Source organism: Protopterus annectens, chromosome 7.part0 (assembly GCF_019279795.1).
Source record: "Protopterus annectens isolate FY-2018-M chromosome 7.part0, PAN1.0, whole genome shotgun sequence".
Taxonomy (NCBI): Eukaryota; Metazoa; Chordata; order Ceratodontiformes; family Protopteridae; genus Protopterus; species Protopterus annectens.
The window spans coordinates 1882576585-1882589179 of NC_056739.1; positions in this window are offsets into that span (position 1 = coordinate 1882576585).

The window sequence follows — 12595 nt, forward strand, 5'->3', positions numbered from 1 at the left end:
CCCCTTGTGGGGGTCTCCACCAGTTGGTCCAGGACATTGGATATAATGAAGTTGGGTAACCTTTGGGCAAGTGAGTTTGACCACAAGTAATCTACCCAGTTGTTGGGTAGGAAAAGTCACTCTAAATCATGGTTTCCAGATGTATCTTGATAGACTCATGTAGATCTAAACAAGCAGAATGGGTATCCCGAGTCACGGAGGGGCCCCTTTAGCTGGCAATGACTAGAACAGTTGCCCCACAAACAGTCAATAGCACCTGTAGTGTATCCATGGAATCATACTTTGTAACCAATGTGGGTGTGTATGTATCCTTAATGAATATTTCTATACCACCACCATTAGTTTGCATGCCTTCAGTTTGAAGTCTGCATGTGTGGAAGGAGGTGTAGCCTGGTTTACCTGTGGTGCTCTCTACAGCCTTGAACCAGGTGTCTGTGACTGCACAAATGTCTACATGTTCCAGGATGAGGACAGCTTCCAGTGAGTGCACTTTCCTGCTGACATTCCTCACATTTAGCAGCATAACATTGAGGTTGTTTGTACATGGGGTTTTTACATTGGAAATTTTCTCCATGAGACACCACCTAAAAACAGCACTATGGGGGTGGCAATAGCCTTGGCCAGTAGCTGAAATCCCAGGGGTGACAGATGAAGACCATCTGTGTCAAAACATTGAGGTCTGCTGAGCATGTCATCCCAGGCTAACAGATAGTGGATCCCCTTAGAATGATACCAGACACTAAGCTTATCATTGAAGTCAATCATCTTCTGTTTGTATTGAGGCATCATGCTAGGTGAAGGTAAAATGCAGCTGATAGCCAAGGACATACCTGCCTGAGACAAATAGTGCGAGAGCTTAGTAATGTCCTTCATGATTCTCTGTCGGTATAACACAGCTGGCGATCACTGGCATGTCATCAGTACATTTCTAAGAAAGGTTTACTGATGTAGTCCCCATTCACCCTAAGTATATTCAAACATATGCATCATGTTGAAAACAAAATTGTTACATACCTGATGGAGTATAAAACTCCTCTGTTGAAAGATACAGCTATATGAGTACTGTGTGAACAAATTAACCATACAAACTAACTCTCATACACAATGGTTCCCCTAGTTAGATGTTTGCCTTTTTAAGATAGTTCTCATTAGCAGGTAATTGCCTCTGAACCAGTCTGTGGTTCAGAAATGCTACATGCAGCATACACGGCAGATTTGCAGTATAATCATCCAATCCTATGCAACTACTCAACAATATTAGGAGCCTATTATTAATTAATTAATAATAGGCTCTGCTGGACAGAGGCACAGGGAACTAATCTTAGGGGGCGGCGAAAGCCAACACATTCTGGCTAGGCTTATAAATGCCTTCAGGGAGATAGCCTAGTACCTACCTATGAACCTATGAGTCTATGAATATATAAGACCTCAATGTATATTTCATCCCCTTTCTCAGATTCTGTGTTGGAAATTACTGGGGTAGGGATTATGTCAGCACAGATCAAATGTTTGTAGCAGCTACTTGTTAAATGTTTGTAGCAGCTACTTGTTAAATACAGATGTGTGTGCTACAGGCTGAAGCTGCTGCTACTGCTGCGAACAATAGACAAAGTTAGAGACACTAGAATGTGCAGGGCAACAACACTTAAGAGTAACTGTGTGACCTATGGCAGCCCTGGGGTACAGCCAGAACATGATTAAGGGAACCTATCATACTGGGAAGTAAGGTATGTGTTTAAGGTAAGTATGTTAGCCAAAGAAATCATTAACACAGTATGGGAAAACATGCTTGTTGTATCCTAGAACAAAGTACAGGGTACATCAACCATTATACCAACCAGTTGGATAACTGCCAAGTCATGTGTTATGTCATTGTAGTCACCTGGAACTTGTGTGCTGGCAACCATTACTTGTTCCATGACCTCCATAGATGTATGTAACTTGTGTTCCTGTTATTGTCTGTATTATCACTAACAAATCATTGTGGACTGCAGTCTGCTATAACTAAGCCTCATTTGAATTGCATACTTCTAAATCCTCTGGCAGTTCATACTGATGCATGGCCTTACATTCTGTGCATTTTCTAGTGTTGCAATGGGAATAATTTAAATGTTGTCCTATCTGTAGGCCTTTGACTGCCATTATTTAGAAGCAGGCATTCAAACTGTACAGCTTTGGGTGGATAAACAGGTTATGCGACAGTTATATATATATCAGAATTTCTACTGGTGATGTACACATATATGTATTTTATATGCTAGACATGGATGTTATTGAACCCCAGGACCATAAGTTAATGTTTTCACAGCATTTAACAAATTGCGCTACTGAGTCACTATTATAGCCGGTGTACTTTTGCATGTCGCAGATATAATTTCACACTTGCCTTCTGTTACATACCTCACTAACATCTATTCTTATGTGTATGGCTTTATAGTGATGTATTTTTCTACCAGAGACCCAGTTAAACTATTTTACATTACTCATGTAGCAGGTGTATTTTTACATGTTGTAGATATAATTGACAGTTACCTGCTGTTAGATACCTCACTTATATCTATTCTTATGTGTATGGCTTTATAGTGATGTATTTCTCTACCAAAGTCCCAGTTACACTCCTATTTTTTGATTCATTTCATATCTGATTTGTGAGATGCGGTGCAATGCCCAGCATCGCTTAAACATATAATGATGGTAAAATGACAAGTATTATATTTTGCTTCAAACACCTGTGTTAATCAACTGGCTGTGTGGTTTGGTGGGTTGATGCACTGTTCTGCAGGTGTAATGGTCCTGGGTTTGAAATAAGATCTGAGTGTAATTTTTGAATGTGATTACTATTTGTCAAATACATATATTAATATACTGTCATTTAGCTTAGCTTAGTGATGCTGCACATCACACAGTATCATGCAGAAAGTGTTGGGAGGGTGGCCTAATGGTTAAGGTGTTTGCCTTACAATCACATGGTACAGGGTTTGAGTCTCACAAGGGATAATTGGCTAGGCTTAAAATGGCTCGCAAGGGCAGTTAGCCTAGTACTAATCTATAAACCTGTTTAAAGAGAAGAAAAATGGGAAGATAGGACAGTGGTGAAATGGGGTGAAAGCAGTAGGAAGAACATAGTGAAAGGCAAGTAAGTATGTGCAGGAAGGGTGTAGGAAAGAACCATAGCTATCCATTTCTTCTATGACAAGAAATGTGCACTTTAACAGTTTGTTTAGCTGAATTTGGACTGTCACCACCTAGAGAAAGGGGTGACAACAACATAAGAGCATTGTCAAGTCAGTTGGTACAAATCAAGTATGTCCAGTGGAAACGTGTGTGAAATGGAGAGCTATATATGGGACTATATATATATATATATATTTTTTTTTTTTTTTTTGGGAGAGGTGCCCATTTTTTTTTTTTTTTGGCTGAGAGTGGAATGCTGGGGAAGGGACATAGGTATGTGTGGGAGATGTAAGCTGGGAAGGTGAAGAAGCTTTTGCAGACAGATAAGACAGACAAGACAGATAAGACAGCAGACAGGGTTGGTGTGTGACACAAGAGGGGGGTGAACACCTTGGTTGGAGAGGGTGTTGTGGAATCCCAGTCCTATGGATGTCAGATATAGCAGCAGTGTGATTCAAGTCCTCCCCCATGGGACTGTCAGCACTGAACCTTCACTGCTCTTGTGGAGGCAGTGGTTGACGCTGGTGCCTCGGGCCAGAATGCCCCACCAGGATGGACAGCATGCTCTCCATACAGCTTAGGAGTGCACCAACAGTTTGGCACAGCAGCCCATGTACCATGGTTGGGAGTTCATTGTGAGTGACAAAAGCACCCCCTTCCACCTCCACTCGCAGTATGGAGACTACCCCCAGCCTGTGGGGTGGAACTTCCAGATGAAGCAGGTAATGCAGGGGGAGCAGAAGACATGATGGGTCCAGGTGCCATGGCCAGGAGAACCAAGGTAGGCAGATCACTGGGAACTGGCCTACCTTGTCATGCTGTGGTAAATGAAATGTAAACATAAGGAAAAATAAACATAACCAAACAAATGTAATTAATAACATAAGAGAAAACAATAATTAGTAATGGAAACAAACTGAAAATAATATAATGAGGAACACAACAATAACACAAATTAAAATTTTTCAACAGCAAAGCAATATTAAATTATACATAAGGCCAACATAAGAGGTAATAAATAATATGATAATATCAAATTAAATAATAAATATAATTAATAATTAAAAGAAGAGAAGGGGTGGGGTGAGAGAGAGAAAAAGAATATTAGTAACTTCACAGATAATATAACTACACAGACTACTACTACATCCTTCTAGATATGTTAGATTTCACCTGTGAGGACATTGACTGCTTATATTGTATAGATGATGTTGCACATACATAGCTCTCAACCTGTTAGCATGGGACGTTATGGGCCAAGCCATACAAAATGGTGGCACAAAGGCACATTCACAGGGAGCATTTTTACATAGTGTGCACATACATTAGTAGCAATGTGTTCTGATAACAGATTTGCTATTAAACTGCATTCCAAATAATGTAATACATTTGCAAATTAAAGGACTAGACATATTGAGCATTAATCATTACATTCTGCAAAAATTGTGACAGTTTATGTTTGTGTATACTAATTACACTGGACAGCTGGACATTTCTCAGTTGACTGTTGTGGGATTAGAACCCACAAGCAGTGGCTACAGAAAGATTGAACATTTCATTTTAAAAAATAAATGCTGAGATCCCCATCTACTTTAAAACTTTTATTGAGTCATGTTGTGTGAAATTGTGCATATACACTCATGCATAGCTGTGTCTAGAGTCAGATTAGAACCTACAAGCAGTGACTACAGGAATACTGAGCAATTTATTTGAATATCATGAATTTTCAAAGCACAATCTCCTTTAAAACTTTTTATTGATTCATGTAATTTACACACATGCATAGCTGTGTCTGGTGTCAGATTAGAATGCACAAGCAGTGACTACAGGAATACTGAGCACTTTATTTGAATATCATGAATTGTCAGAGCACAATCTCCTTTAAAACTTCATTGTCACCTCATAGCAATAGGTTCTCTGGTTCGATCCTCAGCTGGGGTGCCTTCTGTGTGTAGTCTGCATGTCCTTCCTGTGGTCGCGTAAGTTTCCTCCGGGTGCTCCGGTTTCCTCCCACATCCCAAAGACAGGCAGTCGGTGGATTAGACACTCTAAATTTGCCCTAGTTGTGAGTGTGTGTGTGTGTGTGTGTGTGTGTGTGTGTGTGTGTGTGTGTGTGTGTGTGTGTGTGTGTGCCTTCTGTGGAAGGTTGGGTGCCAGGCTGGCAACTCGACACTGTAAAACTCCACTGCCAATCATGAGCGGACAGGTGATCCGTTGTGGCAACCCCTAACCGGGAAAAGCCGAAAGAAGAAGTTGTATGAAATTGCACATTTACACACATGCATAGCTGTGTTTGGTGTCATATCAGAAACAAGCAGTGACTACAGGAATACTGAACACTTTATTTGAAAAAAAAAGCAATTATCAAAGCACCATCTCCCTTTACACTTTATTGGTTAATGTTGCTTCAAATATGGCATTTACACACATAGATAACTGTCTAGGACTTCTGTTAATTTATCCATATACCCTGTTCATTTACTGAGTGCAATTTACAGCATATTTCAGACAAAAGGAGCAGAACACAAGCTTGAGCCTTAATCTGGGTATTGCTCTGGATTTATTTCTGACATCTGTTGGCACATTATTTAGTACTTCACATTTATCAGTTGATTGGTTTTGGATTAGAACACACAAGCAGTGACTACAGTAATACTGTACATTTTATATGAAAACCTTAAATTATCAGAGCAATATCTCCTTTTACACTTTATTGATGTATGTTGTTTCAAATCTTGATTTACACACATGCATAGCTGTGTAGGAGTTGTATTACCTTACACATTTACTCTATTCATTTATTAACTGCAATCTACAGCATATATCAGATAAAATGAGCAGAACAGAAGCTTTTCCCTTAATCTGGGTACTCCACTGCAGTTATGTATGACATATGTTGGCACATTATTTAGAACTTCACATTTATCATTTCTCTGGTGTCAGATTAGAACTCACAAGCACTGACTACAGGAATACTGAACATTTTATTTGAAAACATTACTTATCAAACACCATCTCCTTTTACACTTTATTAATTAATGTCACTTCAAATCTGGCATTTACACACATGGAGAACTGTCTAGGACTTCTGTTAACTTACCCATATACCCTTGTTAATTTATTGATTGCAGCCTACAGCATACTTCAGACAATGAACAGACCAGAACAGTGACTCTTAATCTGGGTAGACCCCAACGTTAACTGATAGTTGGAAGATATGCTACACAGTACTGCATGCTTACTTGCTTTAACTTGCTTTACCATTTCAGATATGCACTAACACATTAATAAAGATGTAGGATGCCCCAGGTATTTAATACCTGACTGTTAAGACTGCAAAATCTGCATTTACTTTATTGTATTATTAAGTTATGCATTAAGTTATTACTTTGATGACTTTTACTTACCACAGGCATGCCTCATCCTGGCCAAATGCCCTGCATGGGACTGGGCATTGTGAGCCTTTTCTACTGCAGCTGTGGTAAGAGAAGCAAACCATTATGGATACCAGTTTTGCACAGATTCAGCTTGTATATTTATAAATTACTGGAAAACATACTAACATATCTGTGGGGTGCACCCATCCCTAGCCTCTTGGACCCAGGTGTCCAGGGTTCCCCTCTTCCTATGTTTCAGGTCATCATAGTGGTGACAACACTGCTCACCAGTGCAAGGGATTCTAGTAGCACTGTTTAAGTCCCTGGCCAAAAGATCCCAGGCATCAGACTTACACTCTGAGTCTTCATAGTCACCCTGCAGCAGCTGGGGTCCATATTGGTCTACCGAGATTCCAAAAAAAACCTTGGACTCCTGCGCACCCCAATCTAAAATGCACTACCTCACCAATTCCAGCAGCCATACCCATAGTCAAGGTTAAGCTCCAAGGAATAATGTGAAATTCCTGCCTATTGGCCTTTATATAGGCTGCATTTCCACCTTTGCATGTCATATTGAAACTTTCAAAAACATGCCACATCTCTTTGCATCATGCAGCTTTTCTGTTTCTAAATGTAACAATTATTTCATTTAAAGTTAACCCCTGTTTCAGTCACCTGACACAGTTGAACAACACTACATGTAAAAAGCATTATTAGTCAGGACTCAGATCCGGGACCCACTACAGTGTAGATTATTACTCAACCTATCTAGCCACTGAGATAGTGAAGGGAACTGGAATATCTTCAAATATACTCCAAAGGTGCCTTTAAGTGCACAGCAGACCTAATACAATTGCATACATCGGGTTTCTATTTTTAGCTGTCTAGCAGATGTATGCCTCACTACTCCTAACTAAACAATGCACTGCATTGCTCAAATAAGCACAAAAAGAAAGAAAATTTAATATTGAATATGTCCAATTTCTATTTTTAGATGTCTAGCAGATGTCTATTGATTAAGTACGTTGCACAATGCCTAGCTAAGCAATATGCTGCATTGCACAAACAAGCACAAAAAAAAAAAAAAAGAAATAATATAATTATTTATTAACATTGAATAGATCTAGTTTCCATCTTTGGATGCCTAATAGATGCCTGATGTATATGTGTGCAAAACTAAGCATAGCTAAACAATGTGTCACACTGCACAAATAAGCACATAAATGTAAAGAAAAAAAATCAAATGCAATTTAATGAAATAAAATGTCTTGTACACCTTTTGGCCAAGGTGGATGGGCTGAAAGGTCTTTGGCTGCACCATCATTCTTACACAGATGCACCAAAATTAATATGTATGGTGCACTGCTGAGGGAGAACCATGGCCGTGTACATGGATACTTTTCATGTAAACTCTACATGGAGCCTACATGGACTTTATTGAATCCTGGGGTTTATGTGATAAAAGCATTTAACAGGGAAACAAAAAAGAAGATTTTTGTACAATTTCAAACAGAGATAGGAAGAAAGACTTTGAAAGGACATTTGAAAGCTTTGAATAAAGATGTACTGGACATTGCAACATTTAGGACAAAAGGAGTTTATGGACTGGTGGCTGGGATTGTAATACTGTGCTAAAATTAAAAGAGGAAACATTATACATATACCAATCATGATAAACGTGGAGGGGAATAGGGGTGTTGTAAAATACTGGGGCTAACTCAAAACTGTTTTTTTTTTTGTGGAAAAGAAGGACATTTGATAAGTAACTGTGACAAATGAAAATGTCATGTTTGTGGGGAAATGGGACATGATGCAAAAACTGTGAATTGAAATGTTATAAATGTAACAAAATTTACATTTATGGATGGATTGCAAAAATGAAAATATGTGTAAGGAAGAAGATGAAATAGATGAGGAAAAAATAATAAAGATGACATAGAAGAAAGTTCTGAAATAAGTGTTGAAAAAGACATAAACTGGGACATAAAGTAAAAATAAAAGAATTCTATTGGAAAAAGGTAAATGACAGAAAAAGAAAATTTAAAGGAATAAATGCAAAAGAAAAAAAATAAAGGAATTAGATAAAAAGAATATATACAGCCAAAGACTAGGAATTAATATAATGGTTAAGGTGACTGACTCACAAACACTTTGATTGTCACCTTTGGGAAGGAAATTAGTTGGGAAGGAAATTAGTTAGGCTTAGAATGGCCTATTTAGAAAGCTAGCCTAGTAATTAGCTATAAAACCATGAATCTAAGAGAAAAAGAAAGGTTTAAAGAGCTTTCTGTAAATGTGAATTGTATTAAGAATATCAAAAGAAGATTAGGAATTTTAGAGAAGTGTAATACACGTTATGTAAATGTAATTATATTAGAAGACACAGGCTTTTTAACAAATGAAGAACAATTACAACCAGAGAAATTATGGGAAGGAAATATAATCTAGAATTAGGGAAATGAGAGATGTTCTGGAATAGCCATATTCTGTGGAAATAGAATAAAGATATTAGATGTAATTTTAGCAAAATGGGAAGATTAACCATTGAAGACTTATTATGGAAAGAACAAGCATATAAAATTATAATTATATGCTTATACTAATTGTAAAGAAAGGGAAATCTTATTTCATCAGATTTTAGACTATGTGGTGAGTAATATGAATATTATATAAAATAATACTTTGTGATTTAATATATATATATATATATATATATATATATATATATATATATATATATATAAAATGTTAGAAGTTATAAGATGTAGTGAGCTAAAACTTTAGCACAAACATTCTTGGACTTACAAAAGTGATATGTATAGAACTGAAATATATTATTTTAGAATATCAGAAGATTTAGTTATAGGAGAAAGGGGGGTAGTTGAAACAGTATTTTCTGATCATATTGCAATATAGCTAGACATAAAAGAAATCAAGGAATATATAAAAATAGGCAAAGGAATACAAAGGATAAATGAGAAAACATGGAATGAAGAAGGAACTATATTAGTAATACAGTTCTGGAAATATCTTATTACTCTGAGAACATTTTATAAAAATTGGACTGAATGGTGAATGATATTTAAGGGAAAATACAAAGGTTTAAAACATAAAATACAAGCAGCGTTGTAAGCCCCCACACAGCTGCCTTACTTCAGATTCTTAAAGGAGAAGGTCCTTTTTTCACCTTTATTGATGTGAGGCTATTTGGCCCTGTGGGCCGTTTCAACAACAGGCAGTGTGTTTTGATTTTTAAAATCTTCTTATAATCTTAGCAAAATTTCTTCAGTTTTCCAACCTGGTAGTGGGGGCTTACAACGCTGTTTGTATTTTATGTTTTAAACCTTTGTAAATACTCATTTTCATGATCAAAATCAAACTTTTATTTATTTACATGTCCTAGGCTTGTCTTGTATATATGTACACACTGTTTTTCGGTGTTCGGTGAGTTCTCACAGTGTTTTCTAGTTTTTCAAGTTTGTCCGATGATATGAACACAAAAAAAGTGAAACTAGGATACCGTAATAAGGCATTTGGTGCAACTGGACATGACATTTTATGGTTAATAATAAAAAAATGTAATATAAGTGAGAAAGTTATGAAATTATGCATGTCAGTATATTGTAATTATAATGTAAAAATACTTGCAAATGGCTGCTTAAGACAAGAGGTGCATATGAAGAGTGGTGTAAGACAGGGATATCTTTGCATTAGTTATGAATGTGATGGTATCGGAAATAAATTACAAACTGAAGGAGGTGGCGTATATAACAACTGGAGGGGTAATGATTCCAGTCCTAACATATATGTATATATATATATATATATATATATATATATATATATATATATATATATATATATATATAAAAAATATTATAATAACTGCAACAAACAAAATTTGGATAAAAGAAGTAATAATTTGCATAAATTAGTGTCTAAAGATGACAGGGATGGTTTTAAATAAAGAGAAAAATAAAGGTTTAGGTGACGTAGTAAAGATTGGGGGTATATATTTTACAATGAATGAAATTTCTGTGTTAGGCATAACATTCAGTAATAAAGATATAAGTAGAATTCAATGGAAGAACAATAGAAAAATAAAACAAGACATTTTTTCTGGACAACATATAATTTATTATTCAGAAAAAAAAGGCTTGTTTGATAAGTTCAGTACTGATGGGGAAGATAGCATATTTTGCAAGTATATTTATATTGCCAACAGTATTTGAAAAGGAATTATTGTAGACAATTTTGCATTTAAATGGGGTTCAAGATTTAACACGTTTGCGTTTAAATGAAGAAGGGGATTTAGGGATGATTAACCCACTGGTATATGCTACTTTATTAAATTTGTACAAAGTGATAAAGTAGATAAATGAAAAATATGAGAGATTAGTAGTGAAACTGTATAAATATAAGTATGATAAATTATGGGGTATGCTAAAAACAGTAAAAGAGAAAAAAGAGAGTATAAATGAAGAAATAAAATGTTACCAAGAAAAATTGTTTGTGCAGAAAATAAAAAAAAATAATGATACAGAAAAAGACAGAAAAGTATGGTATAAGAATGCAGTAATACAATATTATTGTGTAAAGCCATGGGGAAATCTAACAGAGGGAAAAATTAAAGCTATAAAAATAAAAAGCAAATGGTGTTATCAAAAAGTAGGATATCAAAATATTTTTGTACAGACTGTAATAGATAAATTGCCAGTAAACGGAAATATGCCATATAAAAAGAAAAGTAAAAGAATATGGCCGGGATTCACTAATCCTCCGTGTAAGACTAAGTCTTACACGGAAACTGCAGTGTAAGAGTATGATGTCAGCGAGTCATGCATATTCATCAGGACGTGCTGACTCAACTCTAAGGCTAACACGGAGCATGCACGAGTGCAGGGGGTGTGTCAGACTGCCGAGCAGTCCAAATATCCATGCCCCTGCAAGTGCCTAAACTGCAAATGTCAACTGAAATGAGCGAGTCCGCTCAAATGTCTACATACCTAACACTACACTCCCCCACATTCTAAATCCCTGTACAAGTTTAAAATGTAAAGCTTTCCTTTTTTTTTATCATTCCCGATATAGCTGCCCGTATTTGCGCGTGTATGCACTGGTTTGCCCATTGCTTAGCTACAGTTAGCAGTGTAGACATCGAAGAGGATAATAAACTACTTATATGCAAATTAAGCCAAATAGCAATAACGTAGTGGTAGAGCCCTCACACAAAGAGGAGGCATTCCCGGTTAGGGTCCTGCCACTCCCCTTCCTATTTTCTGTATGAAATGTGTGCATAAAAAGAATTCCTGACATTTACCTTTTAAATTTCAGTAAAATGCATTGAAATGGCCTATGTGGTAGTGAACGATATTTTTTATATATATATATATATATATATATATATATATATATATATATATATATATATATATATATATATATATAAGAAGGTAGAATGGTCATGCATACTGATAAATGCATAAGTAATGTGAAGCACTGCTAAGCAAAGTTTACTAGTATTAAGCACAGTGAAGTATAATTGCTTATAGCTTAGCACTGCTTTAACTAGCGCAATAGTTTTGCGTGGAGCTGCGCATCGCACCAACTAGTTCAAAGTCGGGCAATGTCGGGCAACGTAGAGCAACGTAGAGTAACGTCGAGCAACGTTGGGCAAAGCTCAGCAAAGTCGGCTAAACACAGCCACACCTCTTATCCAGTCTGGCCAGTAGTAAAATAAAAAGCAATGACAGGCCTCGAACCTGGGATACTGTGCACCATAATCACAGTACTAAACCACGAAGCCATGACAGCTTTAAATATGGACGCATTTCCAACACGCTCATATTTATCAATGGAAGTTTACTCATTGCTAAGCAGGTTTGCTCTTAGCTGAGATTTTTCAAAACCGGCCAATCATAGATAAGTGCAGGAAATTAGGCATATTTAAGCTCCATAGGTGGGAATAATTGCCATAACTGATTGTAGCTCCCATCTGCAGACAGTATGGCCGGTGTTGGAGAGGGCACTCATTTTTGAGTGCA